Source organism: Anas acuta, chromosome 4 (assembly GCF_963932015.1).
Source record: "Anas acuta chromosome 4, bAnaAcu1.1, whole genome shotgun sequence".
NCBI classification, from domain to species: Eukaryota; Metazoa; Chordata; class Aves; order Anseriformes; family Anatidae; genus Anas; species Anas acuta.
In genome coordinates, this window is record NC_088982.1 from 43,267,728 (window position 1) to 43,295,548 (window position 27,821).

Sequence of the window (27,821 nt, forward strand, 5' to 3'; positions counted from 1 at the left end):
GACATCACAAGCTCTCTTCTAATCATATTTTTGGTATTAAGGAATACAGCTGTGGGTGTAAGAAACATTGAAAAAAATAGGACAGTAGTGTTGATTCACCATGCAGATTTTAAAGTAAAAGATGGTTATGAGTCTATATAATTTGATGCTTCTGAGTACTTTTTTTTTTTGCGGAGGGGAAAAGAGAGATGTTTGCATTGATGAGAGATGATCATTATGGGTCAAAGATTCCCAATCGAAAACTGTAAAACTGAAAACTGTTTTGATAGTACTTTAAAGGCTTTCAAAAACAAACTCCAATATTGGCTTTATTCAGTCTACTTCATTTTTCCATACTGCACTAAATACAAATGACTGAAAAAAGATTTCAATTTCAGACAACCAATTTGTCAACACTTACTCCTTGCAGTTGTACATGAAGCCTCTTCCTCACCTCTTCCACAAGGCAGCCAAAGGAGCAGCGTGGCAAAAGGCCGACTAAAGCAAAAGACCCGAACCCTGCTTAAAGGGAGGTCACCCAGTGCAAAGCCAGCCAGGACACCAAAGGTGCCAGCCATGCTCTTCTTACATGTCCACAGACCTGACAACCGGGACGGCCCTTTGCCCAGAGTGCCTTTTTCTCTTTGCTCCTCACCTTCATCACTCTTGCCTTGCAGTGCAGTTCCACATGATGCCTCCCTCTTCTTTCTTCCCCACCAGCTGCTGCTGCAAAGGAAGCATGAGACGCTTAGACCAGCAAAGCACTAACTCCTCTCTCTGTTCCCATAGGCAAACTCCACCTGTTACTTCTCATTTTCTGTTTATTTTACCCTTTTACTCCTCCTTGTTCATTTTAGTTTTTTACTTGTTACATACATACTCCTTTTTCTTTATTGTGTCTTTCCCCCCGTAAATTAGAGGGAAAACAGTTACATAGTAATGTGACATAATGTTACATAATAATGTAAATAATGTAATATCTATGTTTTTGTTCGAATTTCCTGTCACATTATGCTTATTTTTTCCTCCACGTTACCTGAGGTTTTTTCTATCATTTTATTCTCCTCCCTTTTTTTCACTACCTCATCTTCATTAAAAAAATTAAAATAAAAATATTTTTTTTGCCTCCTAGTTTACCTCTTCTCTCAAAAATGCTACGTTAGATACTTCTAATTTCTTCAGATTTTCCCTAAAGAAACAATGCTCATTTTTGCCCTTGTTACCTGAGATTTTCCTTCAAAAGTTTCCATCCAATCCCTTCTAATTTATCTTAGCTTTCCCTAAAAGAAATTGCTCATATTTACTTAGTTACATAAGATTTCCCTTCAAAATAAATTAGAAGGAATAGTAGTGGCATTTACCTTAGCTTTTCCCTATACTTTTTTTTTTTCCACAAATTATTTGAATTTTTTTCTCTGAATATGCCACGTTTGAGCCTTGTTACCTACTTAACCATTTCTCTGGAAAAATGCTCATTTTTGCTCACAAAGTTACCTCATTTTTTTCCTTAAAAAAAAAAAAAAAAAAGACAGCTTTGACTCTCTAATTTACTTCAGCTTTTTCCTACAAAAAAGCCCATTTTTGCTCACAAATTTCCTCAAAAATTTCCTTAAAAAATAATCCACCTTTGACCCTTCTAACTTAAGAAAAAAAGCTGATTTTTGTCCACATATTACCTCAAAAATTTCCTCAAAAACAAACAAACAAAAAAAAACAGATTTCACACTTCTAACTTACTTTAGCTTTTCCCAGGAGAAAAAGCTGATTTTTTTTGCCCTGACATTTCCCTTTAAAAAAAAAAAAAAAAAAGCCACCTTTGACCCTTCTAATTTACTTCAGCTTTTCACTGATAAAAATGCTCATTTTTGCACACAGCATTTTCCTCAAAATATCCTACCTGTGACCCTTCAATTTACTTCAGCTATTTCCTGGGGGGGGGGGGGGGGAAGGAAGCTGATTTTTGCCCACAAATTACCTCACATTTCTCTTCAAAAGAATTCCACCTTTTACCTTCTAATTTACCTCGGGTTTTCCCTACAAATATGCTCATTTTTGCCCACAAATTACCTCAAAAATTTCCTCAAAAAACAAACAAACAAAAAAACAGCTTCATCCCTTCTAACTTACTTCAGCTTTTCCCAGGAAAAAAGAAAAAAAAAAAAGCCACCTTTGACCCTAGTCACTCACTCACTCCAGCTTTTCAGTGAAAAAAATGCTCATTTTTGCCCACAAATTACCTCCAAATTTTCCTCAGAAAATTCCACCTTTGACCCTTCTAATGTACCTTAGCTTTTCCCCAGAGAAAAGCTGATTTTTGCCTGTTTCCTGAGATTTCCCTTCAAAAACAAATGCTACCTTTGACCCTTCTAATTTACCTTATCTTTTCCCCACAAAAAGCTGATTTTTGTCCACATATTACCTCAAAATTTTCCTCAAAGAATGCTACTTCTGACCCTTCTAACTTGGCTCTGCTTTTCCCTGGGGGAAAACAAAACTAAACCTGATTTTTGCTACAGTTACCTGAGATTTCCCTTCAAAAAAGGCCACCATTTTACTTTCTAATTTACATTAGCTTTTCCCTACAAAAAACGCTCATTTTTGCCCAAGCTCCTTCAGATTTCCCTTAAAATAAATAAATAAATAAAGCCACCTTTGATCCTTCTAACTTACTTCAGCTTTTCCCTGAAAAAATGTTTTGTTTATTTGGTTTGGTTTGGTTTTGTTTTGTTTTTTGCTTGTTTGTTTGTTTTTCCTCACAAATTACCTCAGTTTTCCCTCAAAAGTGCCATCTTTGACCCTCTAATTTACTAATTTAGCTTTTTCTTTGGAAGCAATGCCCGTTTTTTGCCCACTAAATTACTCAAACTGCTTATTCTATACCCTCTAAATCACCCCAGCTTTTCCCTCCCAAAACGTCACCTATGTTGACTCTAATTTTTCTTAGGTTTTCCCTCTAAAATGCACATGTTGCCCCTATCTATTACCTCTGACTTTCCCTGAAAAACGTTCATTTTGTCCCAGGTTACCTCAGGTGTGATCTCCCTCCTCCCCCCCCCCGCCTCAATTATCTCCACTTTTATTCTAAAAAAAATTATCCCGAAATGCTACACTGTTCTCTAAAATAACAGTCCAAGGTCCCTAATTAACTTGTGCCTTCTGTACCAGCGCCCAGCCCCTCACACGGGCGACTTTTTAAGGTTTGTTATGAAACCCCACGGAGCGCACCTCAGCCTCTGCGGCTGACTGGCGCGCGGGCAGAGCTTTCAGTCAGCGGCCCGCCAACGGGCTCGCGCGCAGCGCGGGAAGCCGCGTCCCCGTCAGGCGATGCACGGGCGGGGCGCAGCCCCCCCCCCCCAAACCCCTGCGTCCCCCCAGCGGTGACGGGCCGTGAAGCAGCAGCCCTCCCCCCCAAAAGGGGCACGCACAGGTGGCTGCTTTTCGTTACCTTGGTCTGCAGATTTGGTCTGCAAAGCGAGTTAGTAGCCGCAGGTCAGCTGCGTGTCAGCTGTGTGGGGGCCAGTAGAGGAAAGTTTGCTAAGCTGGGAAGTGATCTGCACCTCCTAGCTAAAGCATTGCCCCTCTGAAGCAAATTGCCAATGCTCAAAGAGTTTAACAGCGTCCTGAGCCCAGGCAATTTTCTGAGCTGCTATTAAAGGACTGGGAAGGGTAGAAAGGCTAAATGCTTTAGGAGAAATCAGGTAAGAGATCACAGAATCGTCTAGGTTGGAAGAGACCTCAAGATCATCGAGTCCAACCTCTGACCTAACACTAACAAGTCCTCCACTAAACCATATCACTAAGTTCAACATCTAAATGTCTTTTAAAGAGCTCCAGGGATGGTGACTCCACCACTTCCCTGGGCAGCCTGTTCCAATGCCTCACACCCCTCTCAGTAAAGAAGTTCTTCCTAATATCCAACCTAAAACTCTTCTTTCTTGCTATAGGGGTTTCAACCAAAACAGAGCTGATACTATTGTTGTGATTTGTTGGTTTTATGTGAGGCCTGGTCACTACCTCCCGATTAACATGTATGATCGAGAAATATCTTGGATTTTTGCTGCATTTGGGAACATGCTGTATTCTAATTTTGAACCATCAAGTTCAAAAAGCATAACAGTTGCAAAGCATGCAAAATTGGAAAGGATCGTGCTAGGAAAAGTAGAGACAAACCTGGACAAGTGTATCAACAGCAGCAGGGACTAGTGTGGATGCTTTGTCCCTTCATTTGATTAGCAGCCGATGCCCAGTGAAGGCAGGTGGAGTTGTGACATTGCTCCAGGTAGCAGTCAGGAGCTTCCCATCTGCTTTGTAGTTTGATCTCTTCCCTGACAGACCTTCTCCACTGTGCCTCCGGCAGGAGAAGGACGACTTGCGAAGAGCAGAGTACATGTACATGCTTCAGCAGGCAGACCGGCTCAGGTGCCAGCAGTTTTTCACGTCAGCTGATGTGGTCAGTGACAATCCCAAACTGAATCTAGCCTTTGTTGCAAACCTGTTCAACAAGTACCCAGCATTTGCCAAGCCTGAAAACTAGGACATTGACTGGACTCTACTAGAATGTGATGATATCAGTCACAAAATTAGTAGGAGAGAAATATCTCAAGTAAACACTTAAACCACAAGAGACTATGCCCAGTGGAGGTATTTTTTTTTTTTTTTTTTGAACACCTATGATTTGAGGTTTAAGTGCTGCAATTTAAGTGCTGGTGGTTTACTTATTTGGGGCAGATGAGGAGGGTACCCGAGGGCCTGTTCAGCTCTTCTGAGCTTTGCAATTTCCTGATGCAGGCAAGAGCACCTTGGTAAAACAGTGAGATGTTTGTAGCAGCACTAATTCTTGGCACAACTGGGATTAGAGAGTGAGTTGGCTAACTCCCATGTGAAAGACATTCTTGCTGCACTTTCTGCAAGAAAGTGCAAAAATCATAGAATCATGAAGTTTTGAAAAGGCCTCCAAAAATCATGTTCTTCTGAGGTCTGGTGAAATCAATCTGACATCCAAAACATGAGGTCAGGGCAATCTTCTTTGTTTGAAAAAGTTATGGCAGAAAAAATCTCTTTCCACTGAAAAATGTTGAGCTATGCTGTTCAGAACTTACTGTCTTACAAGGTGGGAAACCATACAGCTCTGAGCTTGCAGAAAGTCTCATTGAACTCTCTTTTAGGAGAGAACCGTGAGGAATGGACTTTCCGTAACTGGACGAACTCCCTTGGTGTGAACCCTCATGTAAATCACCTCTATGGGTAAGCATTAGATTCTTGCGAGAGACCCAAACAACATAGATCAAAGTGGAGATGTGCCTACACCAGTGCCCTGTTGCACACAGTCATGAGGAAAGAGTATAAGAAAGGGTGTTGGGGAATGGCTGATGCTCACTGTATCCTCCCTGCAGCTCTTAGCTTGGGATTTCTAGGCCAGCTCTGGTTTTAAGGGCAGAAGGTGATAAGTTTATTTTTCCTCCCCCTTGCAAATTGGTACACTCAGATCCCAGTTAAAGCTTGAGCAAACTGCATTACAGCAACTGGACATAGATTCCCTGTCACCTAATTTTAGGGCTTGACTAAGGCATCCTAGTTAAGGAGGCAATATATTCTGGACCCCTGTAGTCAATGGAGAAAGGTGGCTACTTCTGGATTTTATGTAGCAAAATTCTTTTCTGGATATGTTGCTGATTACCATACTAAAACCTTTGTTAACTTAGCAACTAGCTGGTGTTAAGCATGGAGCATTTCTTCTGCACTGAAAATTACAAAAGGTTTTGAATTTTTCTTTTTAGGGTTGTTAAAATTACAACAACCTGTAAAGAGTAGTAATTATTCATGATGTTACAAAATCACTTAAATTGGGAAATGTCAGGCTTAGTCAATGTTTTCCATTTTAGTGATCTCCAAGATGCACTGGTAATACTACAATTATATAAAAAGATCAAAGTTCCTGTTGACTGGAATAAGGTTAACAAGCCTCCATATCCTAAGCTAGGAGCAAATATGAAAAAGGTGAGCATTTCAAAATACTTCAAAAGCAGCCATGTGCACTATCTAGAAATTCCTATTTGAGGCTATCAGTCAAGAGTATTTGTGAGTGATTTTTCTTTGAACTCTTTTCCAGTGTAGCTAGAAAACTGTAACTATGCTGTACACCTGGGAAAGCATCCAGCCAAATTCTCCCTGGCTGGGACTGGAGGACAGGATCTGAATGACGGAAACCCAGTGTTGACACTAGCCTTAGTCTGGCAGTTGATGAGAAGGTAGGTCTGAAGTGATCAAACACATCAGCCTTGTGACTTCAGTACAGAGTTTGTGAAGATTTTTGCCAGGTGTGTGAGATTTGTGCCTGCAGCAGTGGAACAGGTTACCCACAGAGGCTGTAAAACCTCTGTCCTTGGTGAGATTTCAAGACTCAGCTGGACAAAACTGTGGCAGAGCTGGTCCCGCTGCTGCATGTAGGAGGCTGGAGCAGAGACAAGACCTCCAGTGAGTCTTTTGTCAGAGATGACCTCTCTCACTTGCTCAAGGCTGACCTACATGTAGCAACCATAGGAAGGAAAGCTTAGCTGGCATGACTGTTCTAATGTTTAGCTGGAAATTGTGAAAGATATTCTGGGGCTGCTTCATAATCCCAGTCAGAACCTGAATGGAGGGGGAGGCACTTAAAATGAGATATTAACTTTATCATTTTATCTAGTTTATCTAGAATTCTAAGATGATGCAAATACCTAACATATATCTGCAGATTAGTTGCATGTCAGCTCTGTATTTGGCATTAGAGGCAAGAATGCTCAAGCAGATTAAACAGTACCTTCATCCCAGGCAATTTATTAGTTGCTATTACAAGATTCAGGCTCTTCACCTTATTAGACTTCTTATTAGACTTTTTAACAGCAATCACACTTTAGATAGGATAGATGACTCCATTTTTTGCTAAAGGGATAAAAAATAAGATAATAAATAAAAAAAATAAAAAAGCAGAGCTGATACTACGTGAATGCTTGCCTTGCTGCCATGGGCTTGCATTGCATCCGGGCAGTGTGCTTGCTGGGTCTTAGTCCAGGCTCTGAGCCTTGTCTTGTTCTTTCTGCCTGTGCTCAAGTAGCAGGAACTGACAAAAGTTAGTGTAATGCAGAGATCTAGTATTGCTGAGACTTACTTAGGATTGTGCCAAACTCCTCATTTCACGAAGCTGTGGTTGTCATAGATGTTAGAAGCCGTTTAGAGAGGAATTCTGCTTTCGTTGTGCAAAATTTCAAACATACTTGGGCAGCTGGATTCACCTGACACTATTCAGTAGGTATCCTAAGATGATAGATGTCAAAAGCTGGACTGACAACCTGCTCTCACCCATCCCATTCAGCCAAGTACATTGCAGGACAGCCTCATTTGTAGATCTGCCACTGAATGAGCTATTCAAAGCCTAGTCCCCTCACAAGAATCACTCCTCAGTCTCCTCTTGGTTTCTCACTAATTATTTCATCTTCTCCTGCTTAGTAGCCATACCATACTGGTCTATAACCCCTCTTTGCTGAGCTCATAGTATAGCCTGGGCTTCTGTTGCCACTGCTATCTTCACAGCAACCTGATTCCTGAGGCAAATTGCCCACTTCTGCTGATGCAACAGTACTCCATCCACCTTCTCCTCTTACCATGCTGTCTAGCCAGCCAACAGAAGCTGCCTAAACATTAACTTTAAACATTAAACATTAAAGCTGCATTAACAGCTGCAGGGAAACACAATTTAGCTGGCTCCAAGGAGCCAATACAGAGCTACATGGGACTGAGCAGTCCCTGAGTAAAGGACAATAGATATGATTGGTACATTGGAGTAAAGGTGAGATTTTATTTTAAAGAAAATAAAGTTCCTGAATAATTCTACCTTTTTTTTATTATTATTATTATTGGTAAAGTTGCTGAGGGAGACAGCTTACAATCTTATTTTAATTAAAGCAGGAAAGCAATAGTGAACAATTATATTCATAAAATGAAAATAAACACAGTTCAACCTACAAATATTGACACTAAACTAGATGAAATTGAACTTACAGACAAGAGAAAAGTGTGCTTATGTCAAAGACTCATCATTGGATTATTCTCAATAGGAAGATATAGACTTTGCTCTTGAAACAAAGCAGTTTCTTAAGATACTAAAAGCAGATCCTTGGGTCAAATTCCTTATCACAAGCTCATTATCACAAGACTAGATTCTCGTTTGCTATGCGTATCACATAGCAGAAAGCAGTCTTGCTCATGCTGACCAGTCTGCTCTTAGTCCTTGATCTTCTACCACACAAACATTCAAGGGTCTGCCAGGTTCGTTGAAACAGAAGTTTCCAAATAGGTGAGGAAGAGTGGGGACATACCTGCTGTTCCACACATACTAATTCCCTTCCCCTCCTGTCACTGCAGTAGTGTGAACCTCAAGCTTTCAAAAATAATCGTAAACCAAGTCTCTCTACAGTAGAGAAAATTACTTCATGGAAGCAGAACTGAAAAAACCAACACACTGCAGAAGCAGACAGGGTGGGGATTTTCTTGTTATTCAGCTTTTACAGTGCATTGTTCCAAATTCTCTTAAGAAACCATTATTTTTCTACATACTTGAAAATTAATGGCAGATGATACTATCTATAATTAGTTAATTCCTGGAGATATTTTATAAGCGACATTAGTTATCTTCACACTGCTTCGTTATAAGATCTTACATCCACAGCCAACACATAAACATTCTCCTGCTTCTTGCCCTTCTCAGAACACCTTATAATTCAAGATTTAACAGGAGCCAAACACGGAAGAGAAAAATTGGCCAGACATTTTTTCTAATTAAGTGCATTCAACAAAATAGTTAGAAACAGTTTCAAAATAAGTTTTCCACCTATGCTGCTTTGTAACATTTACTTGGAAAACACATACTTCCAGTGAAACACCAAAGACATATGCACAAGATTCAAGATATGAAGATGTGTGTATTCAGATGGCAGATAAAATTAATCACTAAAGCAGAAAGAAGAGAAAAAGTTAAAGAATTTGTGGCCAATGACTATTAAAACACACACACAAAGAATTACTCTTACATTCCATAAAGATGACTTGCACTGCTTGCAATAGACCTAGCTTTGCTGTTTGCAATTAGAAAGGTTTTATTCAGTATCCTCTGCTCTGCAAAAACAACACTATATTATTAGGATCTCTCTTGAAAAGTATCAGAAAGAGAGCTTAAGTATAAAATAAAAACCTGAATTCCACATGATAACTCTCATGTTCCTGAACTTTATGATATGCAAACTGTAACAGAACTTTATTTTCCTTTCAGTTGAAATTACAAAAAATTCTTCCCAATACCCCCACTAAGCTGAGTACCTCCTCGTACAATAGCATTGTAAGTTTTATTGATACCAAGAGAAGGCTGGCCAGTACTTTGCAAATGCAGAAGGAAGGCCACCCTGCTTGCAGATAGTTTTCTGCATGTGTTTGCAAGCCTTTCAGCTTGCTCAAGTAGGAGCAGAATTTGCTCTTTGCCATATATAACTGTTAGAAATATTAATTTGCCAAATCAACTAGTCTTCTAAAACTGCATTGTTAGGGTAGTTATAACAAGAAACATAGCTTAGCAACAAGAGGAAAAAAAAAATCCTTTTGTCATTTAAAAGAAATAGTGCTCATCATTCTGCTTCTGTACTACTTCTTGTATATGTATATTCTTGCCAGCTCCTGGAGAAACTAGCTGAGAGAGTTGAACCCCACAGGAGATGCAGATGGCTCTTTGATTTAGTTATTGGTGAAATAAATAAAAACTCTGCCTGTGCAAAGCAAAATGGATTTTGTTATTTTCCATTTGCTGAAGATAAAAGTTCCCATATAAGAAATGCACATCTCCATGCTGCATTTCTTGCTTATACAGTCACCAATGACCTAGCATGCACACAACTGTCAAAACCTAGATTAGACACTGTAAATGACCATTGCATTTTCTTCCTAGGGCTACAGCGTGACGAGATCTACAGCCATTTTTTTTTTCTATCTTTGGTAACTGCAGAGTTCATACTCCGGGCACAGCAAAAACACAACACAGAGCTATCAAGCAAAAGTAATCCTCTTTATTTCAAAACAGATGACTAGCTATTTGCATGGTTAAAAATACCAGAGTTTTCCCTGGGTAATCCGCTAGCCAGTCTGGTTTACCTCGTTCTGCCACAGCTCTAGGTCATTCTTGGATTAAAAACAAAAGATTTCACCCTGACTGAAATTCTCTTTAATGCCTTCACATCAGACAAATAAACAACCAAAACAAACACCTAGACTATTACAACTCATTTACTTCTTGTCTTTCATCACCATTTTTGCAGTTATATTTTTAAATCTGTAAATATTTAATATTGTAGGTTTACTTTATTGTTTTTATTTTAGGTTTATTTTTACAATATTTTTAATATTGTAGGTTTGTTTTATATGGTAGTTTAGCTTTTGCAGTAGCACTGTAAGATTTGCGTGCTTCCTGTCAGAACAATGAAGGTTTCTGCAAGCATAAACTTACTGGGAAAAAGTCTGGTACTGGAACTGCAAGAAACTAGACGAAACCTCCCCATGCCTTTGTGAACTGTAGAGAGGCAGTGCCAGCCACAAAAAAAGGGTAATGCTGGCTGAAGGGGCTGTGTCACAGGGAGCATGTGCAACACCTTGCAGGGACCACATCTCCTGGCAGGGCCCCAGGAAATATTTAAAACTCCCCTCTACCAAGAAAGCACCCTCCTGTGGACATGGCAGCAGATACTGCTTGCTGCCTTTGTAGCACACAGAGCAAGGATTTTGCACAGGAGTCCAACTTTTATCACAGTGAGTGAGGTCCAGTGAATGTAACTGCAAATAAACAAATGTTCCCATGTGACAGGTTGAGATATTCATTGTAGGAATAGATGGATGGTGGCAGGTAAAATAACTCCCTATTTTGCAATTTCACAAGTTCTGAAGTTGCATGAGAGTATACAGTAGTTGCATAAAAAAGGAAAAATAAGGGGCTTGTTTAGAAGTCAGTACTATGATCCAAACCATCACATCAACGTGTCAAAATGAATGGATTCTTAGGGAAACAGCAGGTACAAGCAACAATATTTTGGCCATCACTAATAGCCATAAGCCTTCTATCTCCTCCTTTTCCTTCAAGAAATACTGATATGAAAGGGAAAAAAAAAAAAAAAGCCAGAATCTAAATGTTTCTGAAGTAAAACTAAAGAAAAAAGTATTAAAAAACCCTCAAAAGGCACTCAGATTAGCTTTCTGAGGAATTTCATGCTTACTAGCAATATCACTTTTTTAAGAAAATAAGTATATACAACTTTCAGCCCCATTTTAAGACATAATCCTTCCTGAGAAATTACTGGCAAGGTATCTTTTATAACATTGCACTAATATAGATCTCTGGTAACAGCCTTACACAGGCTGTCACTGCTATTCTCTGATGTAGGAGGGAGACGAGTATGTGAGGCAGCACAGACTGGCAGAGCAGGCTATACACACTACACTTGCCAAGAAGCCTGAAGTATAGAGGAAAACTGTGCCATTCAGCCAAATTTGGAGCCTGTGGAAGTCTAGCAGCGATAAATAGTGACACCTAAGGGAAGGAATGGAGCACTCCCAGGTGGGGAAAAAAAAACAACACAGCTATCCAAGTCATGGCAAAATTGCCTTTGAGATTCCCAAGAAAAAAGCAGTTGTAAACTGACAAGTTATCTACCACTACATGGCCAGAAGAGGAAGACAACAGAAAAAAAAAAAAAAATATCGGTAATTAAAAGTATCATCTAGGGAAACTTCATCTGCCTTTGTCCTCTATGTAGAACTGACAAAACATCCGGTATCCAAGAAACTTTTCACATGTAGAACAATATAATAACATCAACATTATGGTTGATGCCAGATCAATTCCACGGAACAATGAATTCCTCCAAAAATCGTCAGATTCATTCTCTGTGGAAGAAGACATTTTCACCTCTGGAACAACATGTTGGTAGCTTCGTAAAGCACAGAATCAACAAAGATTGCACATCCTCTAGATAGTCTTGATGGTAGTAGGCAATAGGTTTGTTTTCCTGTTCTGCTATTCTACAGCCTATACCTCCTCAGGAACATGTTTCTCACAATAATTTTCTGCTCCATGTCTCTGTTTGAGAGCAGATCCCCACATTTGTACCGTTCAGCAACCATAATGCTTAAAGATTCTGTCACTTGAAATAGAAAACTGCACTGACAAAAGAATTATATAGGCTTACCAGGCTAGGAGACAAATCTTCCTTTTCCTTCCTTTTCTGCTTTATCACCTCTGAGCTTAATTTTAGCTCAAGCAAGTCCCTGTCGATACCAGTAAAATACTTTAACTGAGAATTAGACCTCAGAGACTGCAGGAATTTGACCTTAAGTTACAGTCTCACCATTCTGACACATCTTCTGAATCGTACTGTGTCATGTTCTTGTTTGTCCATGTCCCGCAATACAGCATCTGTGTGTTTCTCTAGCTTAATGTCACCAAATGCTAGTTTACACAGAAGGGCTTGCTTAGGTTCTATCTAGTTATATACTGTACAAACACAAATTAGCAGCTTACAAAAAATAATTCTACAAGCTTCAGTATCTGAGATCATAGAAACAGACAGTTTATTATCTCCAGTAACAGTATAATGGTAGATGCTTACAGAAGAGTGTTAACAGCACAAGCATGCAGTTATATATTCCCTGTACTCCAGCTTCCAGCAGCCTGTGGTTTGGAGAATTAACTCCTTTATATGTAAGTGTTATAGTTGTGTTTAATGAGCTTCTCTTCCATGACTCTGAAACTGTGCAAGCCTTTTGGCATCTACAATGTTCTTTAACAGTGAACTCCACAGTTCCAGGGTATGCTATGAGACAATTTTTTTCATTTTGTTTTGAAACTCCTTGTAGTTTCTTTCGATGCCCTTCTTTCACAAACTGGAAAAGACAATGACTAATTGCACCCTATCTGTAGTTTAAACATCAATCAACACTTTATAGATCCTATTGTATCCCCCCAGACAACTCTTTCACAGACTGGAGAATCAGGTTTGCAGTCACTTCTCATGTGTGGAAGTCATTCCACAACTTTGATCTTCCTTGCTATTGTTTTTGCTCTTGATTTTTTGTATCAGAGAAGTGATGGTACTTGTTTTGTTCACATTCCATGTTAATGCTTCCTAACACTTATTTTTGTAAACACCACAGAGCACTGAGCTGACATTTTCATAGAACTACTCATAGCTACAGTCTCTCTTTCCTGATTGGCAATAGCTAATTCAGAAGTCTTCATCACATATATAGGAAGTTAAGAATCATTTTCTTCATCTGTGTTGTTTTACCTTTCACTGCAGTGAACTTCATTATTTCTTATGCAACCAATGTGACAACACCCTTCTTCAGCTCTTTGCGATAAGCTTTAGTTTTTACAGCTCTGCACAGCTTAATGCCATCAGCAAACATTGCCACCTTCCTCTTTACTCTTCCCTAGATTGCTGACATTGAATAACACGGGCTTCAATGCAGATCTCAATGGAATTTGCCTGGTGAAAATCCTACACTGGGAAAACCACGCATTTGTTCCTATCTGCTGCCTTCTGTCTTTTCAACTGTTACAAATTTATATGAAGGCCTTTCCTTTTATCCTGTGGTGTTTTGATTTCCTTTAAGTATCAGGGCGGGGGGGACAGAGGTGTATTTCTGAAGGCCTTTTAAAGTCAACATGAATTACATCACCCTTGTCAAGCACACAACAGTGATTCCTTCAGGGAACTACAACAGAATTGTGAGACATGACCCCCCTGCAGAAGTTGCACTGGCTCTTCTGAATGTATTATCTTTATCTATGTCTTTACTACACCACGGAGACATTAGACTTACCAGTCAGGAATATCTCAATCCAAAGTCCTTTTAAAAAATGGTGACATATTTTCCACCTTCCATGGTACCAAGGCATTTTTAAGTGATAGCTTGTATAACACAAGCAAGGCTGACCATTATCTAAATAAATCTTCAACCGTTCACTCACTCCTCTCTATTTTACATTTACGCCACCTTTTTCAGAATGCCACAGTAACCTTTCCCATCCATTCTCTAAGGAAAGCACAGAAACTCTATTAGCAACAATTCCTTATTAAAAGCTTCTAGCGTGTTTGGGTTGCTTGCTTGATTTTTGTTGTTTTTGAAGAAGGCCTCCTATATGAAGGGGGCCTGATGACCGAAGTTTTTATCTTTTACAAAGTAGGTGGATTACAAACAAAAACAGCAACCTTTTTGACATTCATTCAAATCCTGACCTCAACTAAAGGATAGTGGAGAACACCATAACAACAGTATTTGGAGTGATAAACATCACATAAAGAGTGGTCAACGTCCATCTACTAAGGAACGTGCATACAAATAACTTGGCAACAATAAAAATGTGATTTGGAACTACAGGTCTGATCAGCTATAAAGTGCAGGTCTCTCCTGATTTTAACTGTTATTTAGGTTTTGTTAAGGAAATTTAAGGGAGGAAAAAGGAAAGTTTCCTGTACTATACTTTTAGTGATGCTTAGGCATCAAACTTTGGTTTTGTGCACTTGAAAGCCCCTCTCCTGTCAGTAATCTTCAGTTTTACATAAAATATAAACAAAAGGAAAAAAAAATTATATGTACACATACGCTTCTTACAGTATACAGTCGGTGAACATAAGCAAAGGATTTACATTTATAGAACAGAGGTAGCAATTAGAACATCCCACTACTACTCCAGGTTGAATGATTTAGCTCTTTTGTGGTATCACTGAATAATTGCCACTGAGCAAATCAACTTTGTGAATGCCATGAATAGTGAATAATTGAGAAAAATGAATTTCAAAACCTTATTGATACCAGATGATTTAAAGTCATAACCATCTTCTAGATTCTTCTGTAGGATAGCATTATTTGAAACAAGTTTAAAATAAATGTTGACTTTTAAATATGAAAGTATCATTTGTTTATTAGTTCATGCTCTATTTAAACCCAACTTCATTGTTTCACTAGGGAAACTCCACAAAAACTAGTACAACAAGAGGAGCTTCCTACTGAAGCTCCACTGTTGACATTACTTTATGGCAGACTTAGGATCCAGTCCAATGAAAATGTACCAGAAGTGAATCTGTTCTCCAGTGTTCTTAAAGACAGTGTAGCAGTTAAAAAGAATGTAGATATATAACCTGTTGCATACCCTTGCCAAATGGTAAGTCAAATAACTATTTTTTGCTATAATAAAAATTAATATCCCAGTGCAGTTCCAGCAAGAGCTTCTTCTTAAGACACATATTGGAGCAGACTGATCATTGCCTGCTCCACAGCAAATGGTTGTGATCCACATTTGATATGAACACACACAAATGATATCCATGTAGTTCATTGAATTTTTATACATTTTACCCTCTTTTGTAATCTTTGCCAACTAATCCAACTTACCACCTCTAGTATCACTTCTTGCAACAGTCTGACCTGCACAGCTTGCCACTGAAGAGTTTCCAGCTTCCCTCTCCCTGGCCTTCCTTCTGAGAGTCTAGCTGTCCAAGGTATAAGTGATGATACCAACACAAGACCAGTAACAGAGATCAAAATTTAAGTGTTCTGCAGAAAGGAAAAGAGAATTGCACTACATCAGGAAAAATATAAAAGCTTACCTTCTATAGATGTAAGAAAGCTGTTCCCTTCTTATAAAAGATATCAGTCAGTAACTGGAATAATTTAAAATAGTTTGAGTATAACAACTGCACAAGCACACTTAAGTAATAAAATATTTCACACAAATTCAAAGAACAGTTTTACTAACCCAGACTATTTATATAACCTTGAACTATAAATAAATTTCCTGTAGGGATTTTAATCCCTACAAGATTGATCATTAGTTAATTAAATTTACTAGGTATTTTAACTTTAAAAAAATATTTTTAAAGTGTATTAAGTATAATATAAAATTGCATCTTAGTTTTAAAGAATAATAATATAAATTCTGCTCTTATAAGCAGAAATAGTTGTAGAACAACATTTCTTTCATCTTTATTCAAGTCTCTTGGTCTTTCCTTAAAGGCAACTATTCGATATTCAATAATATTTTATGACTCATGGGTGAGAATGAAGATAAGTCATCACAGGGGAATCCACAAAGCAAACATATTTTTTTTGGTATCATATTTGTTGCATAGCTGAGAAGTGTAGGATCTGAAAGATACTTCCCTCTTCTTGAATGACCACAGTTAGATGATCCCAATCTGCTCTATACTCCATCCATCTCTTCCCAGCCTCCCACTCATTAATAGACAATGGTGTAAGGAGACAGTAACATAAGCCTTTACTGAATTCAGTAGTATCTGAGACCTTGTGTCCTTTCCTGTAAAAATACTAGGAACATAAATTGAACCTATTTAGAAGGACCCCCTCTGATAAAGTCTCTCACAGTCCCATCTCTTACGCTCCTTTATCCTCTGATAACAGCTGAATGATGCACAGGGGAGACCTGTGGCTCTCCAGCAGGTATTCAACATGTAATTAAATCCCCCATTCTGGGATATTTGCTTATAACTACCTCTGGCCTGTGAATTGCCAGACAAAGAAATAAAATAAACTGACTTTGCAGGGAAGGAATGCTAAAAACGTATTCCATTAAAACAGTAAATTAGCGCTGTGTCCCATTTAATTGGAAGTTTTGAGAAATGAAGCAAAAAGAAGCCTAGGCTTAAATATTTAGCTAGATCATGAGGGGGCTCACTTTTTCATAAGTTCTGCTAATTTATATGCAACTTATTTCACTCTTCAAACATGCAAACAATTTGAACTTTGAGGAGGGGAAAGAAAAGTAATGTCAACCCTTTCAAGTTGCTATTTGTCATCATGGAGTTTCCTAAACTAAATCCAAGACCTTGTCCATTGAGCACAATCCTCTTGGAAAGCAAAAAGGCACAGAGATGTTAAAACAAGTCTATTAGAGCAGTTCAAATGTATTCCAAGTGTCTAACCTGAGTGAACATCAATGCTACGTAGTAGACTATGAGGATCTTGCTATTCTCTGTATTGCAATAAACTGCTCTATTGATGGTGTTCCTCACATTACCAACTCCCTCAAGCTTACCAGCTTTCCAAGATAGGTTTGCCTGAGTTGACGTTGACTAGCGTGCCTGGGACAGTCCCTCACCTTTCAGTTTTGCAGTGGTTTAGGCCCTCGTCACCATGTCCCTGCCCACAGAACAGATATGACAAATTTTGAATTTTACCATGTAAAAAACAAATCACATCTCTCCTATCATCACACAGGCCTGACTTACACCTTGGCACTGACAGATATAACACTTAGAGTGGTCTGGAGAGGGAGTGTGCCTGTGAAACAGCAATGATCTACTTGGTTTTGAAACTCACTAACTGCAAGAATAAACTGAGATCCTCCATCCAGCCACTACACTTCTGTGGCTAGCGGAACGTTACATCCTTCTTGACTGGTCATAGCATGCTACTTACAGCAAACAGATAAGAGAAATGAAGGAGAAGATGAAGCAGAGAAATGGGATGAAGGAAGAAGAAAGGAAACTATGGAAAAAAATCTAATACCAGAGACAGATTTGTTAGGATTCATCTGATAGAGGCTTGGCAATAAGCGTCTGATGATAAGCAGTTGCTCTGACAATTTGTGGAAGTCAACCTGCAAACTCCTGTCAGGTTTTAGGATCAGCTGGCAACTAACTGTTCCCAGCTCCAGTAGTTATCACAGCATAAATAGTTCATCTGAATGAAAAACTAATTCTCTCCATAGACAGGGAGTCTTGGTCTCCTGTTAAACCCCAGGTGGAGTGTAAACTGCTCTCTGAAATAATAAAACACACAAAAGGAACATGGCAGATTCTTGACCTTTTGTCCTTTACTGAGATGAGCACTTACTGCAGAATAGCTGTCCATCTGCTCTGTTAATACCATCTACATCTCAATAGCATACAGTGATAAAAAACAGCTGTTCAGTATCAAAATGTAAAGTTTACCTAATTTAACACCTGGCACAAAATGCAGCAAGTTATTATTTAAAAAGACAAGTATACTGGGATGCACATCAAGGAAAAAAACACAGATCCATGCTTAAAAGATTATTTATGACATGTCTAGTCAAGTATAAGAATCCTTACTTCATCTGAGTTTTAAATACAGACCACTGATATTAGTAACCTCTAGTCAGTCTGACTAGAGTAACCTCTATTGAGAGCTAACCACTTGAATTATCGACTCTCATTGACTTGTCAAAAAACTATCATTTCTATAACTTCTCATTTAAGTTACACAAATGATGAAATGGAATGTTTTGTGAATATTCCTTTGCAAGCAAGGGTATTATCAGCTGTATAGATACATTTCTGGAAAGAATACAAGGAATCAGAAGCAATCAGGGACTAATTGTGCATCGAAGACTAAAAGAAAATGGAGTAATGGAAGCAACAGAACACAAATATCCAGAGTGTGTGACTGCAGCAAAGAGAAGGGCAGCCAAAACACAAAATGAATTAGTGCAGTCAAATCAGTTAGAGAAAATTGGATGGGTTATAACAAATCATGAAGAGAATAAAACTGAAGACAACGAAGGACTTTTAATAAATGAAAGGGCTGCTGAAATTAATGAGGCACATCTAATGGTTGAGATACTGCACTGCTTTACAAAAATGTCTTCTGTGAGGAAAGTTGAGAAGAGGACTGGCAAGTCATCAAGTAGTATAGACACGTAATGCATTGTAGGTAAGAAAGGACTTTAAAACAGGACCATACATACCTAAGACCTAAACTACAGGAGAGGGTGGGAAAGGGGAAAGCAAATATGATACCACCTTAATAAATAGAAATAAAATCCTTGTGATTGTTATCAGTAAACCCAGCTCCAGTTACTGGCTAAATAATGGAATTAAACCATTTACTGTGTAGGAGGTAAAGTGAACTGTTATCCAGAAACATCATGGATATGGATGATTGGGTACAGCTTATAAACACCTTACACATGCATCTAAAAAAAAAAAATAAATCAAAAGGAGAAATAGGAAATAGAACTTTTAAAAATTATTTCATGGAATATTTAGGGATTTCAATTTACTTCTGCATAACAGTATTGTGAGAAGTTGCTATAAAACAAAAGTCCAGACAAGGGAAAGAAAGAAGATTTTAAAGGTGGTCCCATCATTCCTTCTAGTATCCTTTACCCTGACTTTGCTATTCAAAATCCTTCACATCTGTTCTAGCTGTTTCAGTCCCAACCATGATATAGGTCAGTTGATGGGCCTGCCCAAGGTTCTGCCAATCTCCTTTAGAAAGAGCGAAATGCAGGTAAGAATGAGGCAGAGGGTATAACAAGATCTTGTCGCTGACTGATACGTACGTTATATTCTTAGTCAAATTACTTTCTGTGGATTTCCTCACATTTGCAATAGGACCAAGGTCTAGTACTACAAGAATTTTCAGATAGCATTTTGGAGAATTAATTAATACGTGTAGAAAACTTAAACATTGTCTTAGCAGTGCTATATAAACCTATAAACCTGAAACAATTTGCCCACTCTGTATATGCAACTCTGTTTTCTGCGTGGGGATTGTTTGGATTTAGCAGCCTGTTCAACCGCTGTTACTAACATGCACTATTCAAGTCTCCTTATTTATTCATCACTGTTCAGGGAGAAGACTGAAATCAGCATGGTTAGAATATGACCTTTTTGTTTCAGTTCATATAAATAATGTCATGAGATCGTATTTGCGCTCTCCGTGATGTGAACAGTTTCATAAGTGAACAGAAATAGAAGCTTTCAGAAGTTTTGCAGTCGCAAACACAGCATCTCCCCTAAGCGGCAAAACAACAAAAAAGTGCAATTCAACCTCTAAATAGCAAGAATCTAGAAAATGCAAATTTGACCTATTTACTCCAGGAAAAGTATATTAGCAATTCCTGTAATCCTCCCTGATACTGACAGGAAATGTAACAGTAGTTTCTTTTTTTTTTTCCTCCACATCTTCAATAACAGAAGAAAAGAAATCGTTTTACCCTAGTACCAAAGTAAATCACTCCTGCCCAGTGCTTTGATTTTACTCAGAGATCAAAATACTTTGCAGCTATTTACACAAAAATTCTCTCTGCCTCACAGATGGAGTACGTGAAACAGACTCTGGTGACTTGTTTAGCAGCTTTACATCAAAGGAATATCAGGACTCTAATTATGGCCGTGTAATTCTCTGCTACGTGATCGTGACCAAGCCTGGTCTAGCTCCAAAGCAGGCCTTGCACTGAGTGGAAGGTGGGACCAAATGACCTCCAGACGACTCTTTCAATCTAATGTTATTCCACGAGTCTAATTTGCTTCATCTCTCTCTGCTTCCCAGCCTGGACATACAAATCGTACAGATTTCAAGCCCCTGATACAATGCATTGCTAGGCTCTTCCCAAAGTCAGCAGCTAAGCAGAACCTAGTAAGACACAGAATTTTAAACAGCAAAATCTGGTCCTTAGCATTTAAGCATCATAATATGTGGAGTGACAACTGGGTATCATTACAATTTTTAAAGTAAGCCTTGGCAAAAAGCCTTCCTCCACAGTGCAGAACACCTGGCTGTTCTCAATTGGAAGAAAGCACCCATTGACTTCACTACATGTAAATAAGAAAATCGTATTTGTAAACAACTGGAGCTGTTTAAAAATAAAGATCACACATCTAGTTTTAAAAGATAAACTTCATAGAACTCTAAACTTTGCTGCTAGTACCAAACATGGGAGATCACTCCTGTGCTACAGCTTTGTTTAGACATCAGTCAGTATCCAGTCAAAGTGGTTTGCTTTCTTTCCTCTGGGAAAACAACTTGAAAGCATAGAAAATATCAACTGAGAAGCAGGGTGAAATAGATTTATTTTAAAGCTAAGAGATAACCTCGTATTAGCTACCTTGACTAAAAGATCTGAATAGCTTCTTAGGCAACCAACAGGGTTATAAAAATTCAAAAAAAAAATAGAATTACTTTTATTTCAACTAACTCTTTGCACATCAGTACACACGATGGCTGATAATGTCTTTGTGATATCGCATTGCCACAAGTAAGTGGTTTTTACTCCAGTTCTAAAATTAGGACTTTTTTTTTAAAGGCAACCCCAGAGAATTACCTTGCAAATCCTCTGATTTTTGTTGATGTACCTGTGTCTTCATAATTATCTCATTTGCCTTTTAGCAAGGACAACACATCTTATGATTTGTCAAATGTCAGGGGTTGTGCTGATCATGCTCTAGCATCAACATTCTTGTTTTATTGCTGCTTTCTCTGCAGTATTTGCAAGAGATTCTTAAATCCTTGCAACTGCAGCTTTTCTAATTTTACTATTTCAGTCATTCCACATTCATCCAAGGGCACTTTAAAAACTTTAATGTAAATTACCATTTCTGGCTGCTAACCACAATATATTACCTAGGAACTAGATAGCTGTTTATTTAATACATTTAGGTCTTTTTTTTTTTTTAACATCTGGAAGAAACAAACACAACTGAAAGTATTTACTCTTAGAGGTTCAAAGAGCTACTTAACCACAAAACTAAACCACAAAGCCCACTTCTGATGAGCTGGAAAGAGTCTGGGATTTATGGAGTACTTCCCTATTTACAGATGAAAATCAATTGCAGGTCATCATGCCTTTTAGTTTATGATCTTTTGAACTGGAGTGCACTTGATTAAACAGTTACCATCACCTACCATCTTCCTGTCTATAAGATATTCCCCTGTAACAATCCAGAGGAGCAAATCTGTGAAACTACTTAACTGCTGCAATTCAGAGCCTGCTGCAGTTGATTAGCTCACCAGCAACGACAATACCACAGCTAGTACCTTCGGGAGGGAACAGAGGGAGCTGAAGAGCTGACAGGAGAGGTAACCTTCTGCAGACACATAGATGGGGAGGTAGCAACTTAAAGCACCAGAGGTAAAACTAACAGAACATGTCTGTCAGAGCCTTTGCATGTTTTTAAAAAGCACATGCAGTCGATATTTCCTTTGAGAACAGAAAGAAGGCACAGAGATCTTTCTCAAGCAACATACCTCTAGCTTTGTTGCAGAAGCCACTGCCTTTTATATTTACATTAACCCACTGCCTTTACACCTCATTCAAAGGGAACCGTTGCACTTTATGCATTTTTATTTTTATTTTTTTTTGTAATACCTTCCCACCCTTTGCTTTCCATCAGAGAAAAGTTATCAAGGAGCAAACAGCCTGCAAGGGTAAACCCCCATGCTTGCTAGCTTCAGCTGTCTTTTTTTTTTTCCCCCTTCTCCTTTTCAAGATGGACTTCAGAGCTGCATTTCTATCCTTCCAGGGAGTAGCTTTCAATTCTTTCATTCTCAGAGATAACCCACACAAAGAAATTAACAGGAAAAAGTACTGTGGAAGCAAGTACGTAGCATGTATGTAGTAGCTGTTATGAAATCTCTCTCTGTGGATACTCAGCCAAACAAGGGTGCCTCTCCCTTCACTGGTTGCTTTGTAAAGTCTGGACACAGGGACCAGATATAGGACATACCCAGAATATCAACAACAGGTGATCAGTACAAAGCTGACTTGACTGAACTACATGTTTTCCCCTCATGCACTGTGACCAAAAGTGAATACAGGGATCCATACTATTTTTTTTTTCCAAAAAAAAACAAAAGACACTTTTCATGAGAAAGAGCAGGAACAAAACAAAAGCAAGACCAAACTTTTTAAGTTCGATTAAATATTTCAACTTTTTTTTTTTTTTTTTTTTTTTTTTTAAACTCCAGGCTTATTTCTTCCCAGATAGTTATTGTTCAAATTTGGGGGGTTAAGATGTATTCTGCCCCCAGTTCTACCTTATTCTTCAGGACTATCCTTTAGTTCACCCCAAGCTTTTTGTTGTTTCCCTGACTGTGTTCTAACTAAACATTCTGACACATTCAACAGAAATGCACTGAAGTACTTGACACCTGCAGTAAAGTATTAGTACTTAAGATGTCTGAAGTTCATGGTCCCCGTTCTTCACATTCATATTTATTATTATATTTAGGCATACATTATTAACAAAATATTGCAAGCCAACACACTTGTCTTGGTTTGAACCTGCAAAATAGCTAAATAGCTCTAATCTAATGACTACAAGACACTTCTCAGTTCTCTCATGAAGAGCCTCACCTTGGCACACATCCCCTTCCACAACAGTATAAATCAGTAACATTTCTTTTTCTTTCCCATAACAATGCTTAACTACTATTTCCACGCAGTTGTTCACTTAGCTTACTGTGGGAGATACGAGATCTATATAAGGAATAAATCACAGGTTTTTATTTGTTTGCTGCCTTTGTAAATGGCTTGTAATATGTAAAACCAGGAAGATGAATGCAGAATAGGAAAAAGGAGGTACAATTCCTAACTCTAAGAATCTTATCAAGTACTGTGTGGTACTTATTCCCTCCTCTAAAGGGAAGGAAATTGTTCTTTTCACCTTCCTTCTTCTGTCTAGCCTGTTCTAAATGTAAACTCTGGGTACGACACACCATGTATGTGGAGACCACCTATTACAGTTCATTACTCTCAGCTAGGGCCAGCATATTTGCACAAACAATAATAAAAGCAACAAGGAGTCACCTGACATCTTCCAAGTGATATTTTTTGTGCAACTCAGGAAAATAGGTCTAGAATCATGAGTTTTAGCAAGTTATGCTGATGTCTACATATCTAAATTTCCTTTCCCTTGCCTCTTTTTGGCATGGAGAACGTCAGAGACTTGCACAAAATGAAACACTGCTTTTATTTTTAGTACAGAAAAGCACATAGATATGGCTATCTAGAGCTGCACAGCTGCTTAACAGAAATTTGTGAGCTAGAGATTCCTACGACCATGCATGATCACATCTCATAACTCTTCCTAGATCTCAGGGAATATCCAACAATGTGTTTTGAACCAGCCTAGTCCACAACAGGACTGATATTAAGTGTGGCAGCAATAGCTCACAAACTACTTCTCAGTGATGGAAATGTAATGATATAATAGTCAAGCAATCTATTCTAGACGGATTCTTTAAGACACCAAGGGTTTTCTCCTCCCCTCCACCCCCTTATTTTTTGTGTTGACAGACAAATAATTGTACTCCAGCAAATGAGAGATTAAGATTCCTTTTTGTTACTGTTAAATGTCATAGGTAGCAAACATCTTCCCCTGCCTACAAACGATAACAAGAGGAAGAAGCAACTAAGCTACATAACATCATACAAATACATGATTAGCTAAAGAACCATGTGTTTCATGCCCTATGCTTGGAAATTGTGTTATTTTCACATTTTTTTTCTTGCCTATAACAACACTAATATTTTCTTCTTGTAAATATTAATAAATATAAAATATATATTTCTTAAATAAATAAATAACCCAGAATTCTTGACATCCTCGAATTACCCACGAGATGGCAGTGCTTGCATCATACAGAATAATCTGACCTAACCAATTTTCAGTACAACCTTTTTCCCCCTCTGCAATTATGCATACGGCTGTCAGAAGATGGTATTTTCTTCATATCCAGACAAGACCCTCACCATTCAGCAGCTGGCTCAACATTATTTGTCATTCTGTAATATTGCATTTTACAGACTAACAGTCAATTGACAGCAAATTTGGAGAAAATGTCTTGGGGTTGACTCCTATAAACATACTAGCCTCAGAAACGTATAAAAAAAATTGCAGGCTTCATCTCTGGTGCAAAGTAACACAAGGGCAGCTAAATTTGTTGGTTTATCTCCTCCAGACAGCTGGCTAGCTATCCAGTACTCACTCAACAGCTTAATCCAAACTGGTGATGAATTGTAATAATCATTTATCATTCTGTGTATGCCTATGCAGCAAAATAAAAGCATGATTGTGCAGGTGTTGCAATGCATGTATTAGTTTAATATAGCTATTACAGGGAATAATAGTATTGAATACAAAATAACATATGCTGTCAACTCAACTGAACTTCACATATACCCTTAGTTTTCATTCAGCTTGCTGCTGTCATTCACGCTAACAATATTAAGCATACACAGAACACCTGCATTGCATACAGTCACATCTGCATTTAGCTGCACAGACATTCACTGTCCAGATTAAATCATGTTTTACCTGAAAAGCAAGGAACTATCATTACTGTAGACAAAGGAGCAAAACATGAACATTTCTGCTACTGCAAAACTATTACCACTCTGAAGATATGTAGGTAAATTACGGAAAATAAAATCTAGCGCAACATTGGTACTATCATTTTCTACTCTAATTAAAAATAAAAATCATTCTGTGAAATATTAACTCCCTATTCTGGTTTCACCCACAGTTTATTCTTATATTCTTTAATAGATGTTCCAAGGCCAAATAACATCAACCTGCAGTTTTAAACGTTACTAATCCTCTGAGAATACCTTGTTCTACAGTAAAAGAGCATCAGAGGGGCATGAGTTCTAGCATGTCCACAGCACAATTGTTTTCCTGCTATTAGAAATGAAAGTCAGTGTGCTGCAAAAATGTTCAATTTATTAAAAAAAAATATATAAAATAAATTCAGACTACAAGTACTTTTATAATATGGTAACAGCAGACTCATGATTATCGTGCCAGTAAAAGATCAGACAATAGAAAAGAAAAACAGATGGAGTAACTTTTGACATATGTAGGTTTGCACACCAATCAAATATACAGTATATACCAGCTGGTGTAAACCCAGCTCACATGGGACCATAAGCCTGTATATTAATGGCTAAAACACTGAAATAGGGCAGTTACTGCATTTGGACTTAGAATGAACTTGTATGCTCATACTCTTTTTCACCCCTGCATGTCTTGCTAAATTTGAATTCCTCTTATATAAGAGCAGAATTACAAACCAGCACAATTTAAACTACTTTGGCATATGTCCTTGTTAAGCAGATTAATAGCCTAATTCCCTGTCATCTGCTCTGGCTAACTACTAGTTTCCAAGTGTTACAGTTTTCTGTTCTATAAAGTAGCACACATGCTGAAAATCTTTTTGTTGTTGTTTTGTTTTAAACCTGTAAGAGCTAGCATATTTCCTAAAATTTCTCTAGGCTTGATTTGGAACTAAACCCTAGCGTCTGACCTTTCTACTTCAGCAGGGAAAAAAAAAAGTCAGAATTATTACTTTCTTTCCAAATTCAGACCTCAGCAAATACTTTTCTGGATTCTGGAACAGCTCAAGGTTACTTGATGCTTATAGTCATACTTGCTCTTTTGTCAGCAGCTAGCTTCACGTGCCCTTCAGCTGGATGTATGACTAAGAGTTATTCCTGACTGATTCATGGTTGACCTTAAAATTATTTAGTTTAAGGCTTTGGCTTCTCAAGAATAATAGCTGGCTGCAGTTGACAATCTATGTAAAATACTTGAATTCCATATTATTTCCTATTTTTTGCAAAGCAGAACAGACCACTACCATTTCTGGAAGAGATATGACTAGCTTTACAGCTGTCACTTTCTAGCCCATTCACACTACCAGAACCTGAGAAACTCACCAAATTTCCCTCACTTACCTCTTGTGTCTTCTTTACTGGTGAAACAAATTCTTTTCCTCTCCTCAGATCTGTCAGGATGAGTGATCCTAAAGGAAACAGTAAATTGAGAAGTCATGATGTAACAATATTCTCAGTCTAAGTCATCTGTAGAGAATAAAGGTGATATTCACAACAATGCTAATGCCAACAATTAAGCCCCAAAGCAACAGTTTATTATTTTATTAAGGCCAAAAGTGCAATTTGGCAGACTTCCAGCATAAGCTTTGACCATGCTGGCTGTACCAGCTGAGAAACACAATTCTCCTCTAATATAAATGGTTGTGCTGGCAGAAAATAGTCAAATGTATGGATTTGTTGTCAAAGATACAAAGAATACTGAAATGTACAAGCTAGAGTATCACTGTTACAGAAAGAGTACATGAAGATTAAAGGAATAGTCACTGAATGGTATCTGATCTCCTTTTAAAAATTAAGGCAATATTCTTACAAAATGAAAGCCAAATGATTGCTAGCTCTTTTCTGTACAGGAACTGACACCATTAATTGAACTTCGTTTTGTAGTGTGCCGCTGAACAGAAATAATTTCACTAAGTTCAACTGAAACCTTTGCTTTTACTTAAGAACTAAATAGCAGCATGCCATTCTCTAGAAAATCTGACATCATACATAAAAACATCCACGCTGTGATTACTAAAGCAGTCACACAAACCAAGAAGGGCAGGGTTAGGTTTGGCCTCTCAGCTCCAAAATAACGCTTCTCTTTAGATGCAACTCTCTAACAGAAGTTATCAGAGCTCTAAGCTGAAACCAGTAATGTGTGTGTAGCATATATTAACAAAAAAAAAGGTTGAAATCACTACCCTAAGGGGATACAACTCACAGTACCCCTCCATACCTAGCTGGGTAATAGGCCTTTAAAAAATGCTATGAAGTTATCATCAGTGATTTCCAGACCCTTCTCAATTATGTCCATCAGTGTATTAGTAGGGTACAAAACAAGAGAAGTCTCACACACTTTGCAGTCTTGTACCAGCTATAGCACTGCTACCTAGGACTTCCACAACCAAGTAACAATGGCAAGGCATGAGGCTTCCCAAGAGAGATATGCACACATATACACCACTACTCACCTTAGCCATAGCAAAAAATACCATCCACAGTAGTTTGCTTCCTCTCTGCAAAGAATTACAGCTTAATTCTCCTTCATCAGAATTTCAGTTGCAATCAATCATTGCATGATCAGAAAGAGGCTCCCCCAACATTATTTTTTTTCAAATTAAGTATCTCA

The 27,821-nt window shown here is 38.2% G+C and overlaps 1 long non-coding RNA gene across 3 annotated transcripts; it reads right to left on the bottom strand.

Annotated features, from left to right (window-relative positions):
* Positions 1–27,793, bottom strand: LOC137856050 (uncharacterized). 3 transcript variants are annotated; one of them, XR_011096161.1, is made up of 5 exons: positions 27,664–27,793; positions 26,552–26,619; positions 15,445–15,606; positions 635–705; positions 1–477 (listed from the first exon to the last, which is right to left on the bottom strand). It is a non-coding gene; the product is annotated as an uncharacterized lncRNA (long non-coding RNA). The 3 variants fall into 3 exon arrangements; XR_011096160.1 differs by lacking the exon at positions 1–477 and having other exon boundaries at positions 484–705; XR_011096159.1 differs by lacking the exons at positions 1–477; positions 635–705 and having other exon boundaries at positions 12,602–15,606.
* Positions 27,794–27,821: the final 28 nt, after the last annotated feature.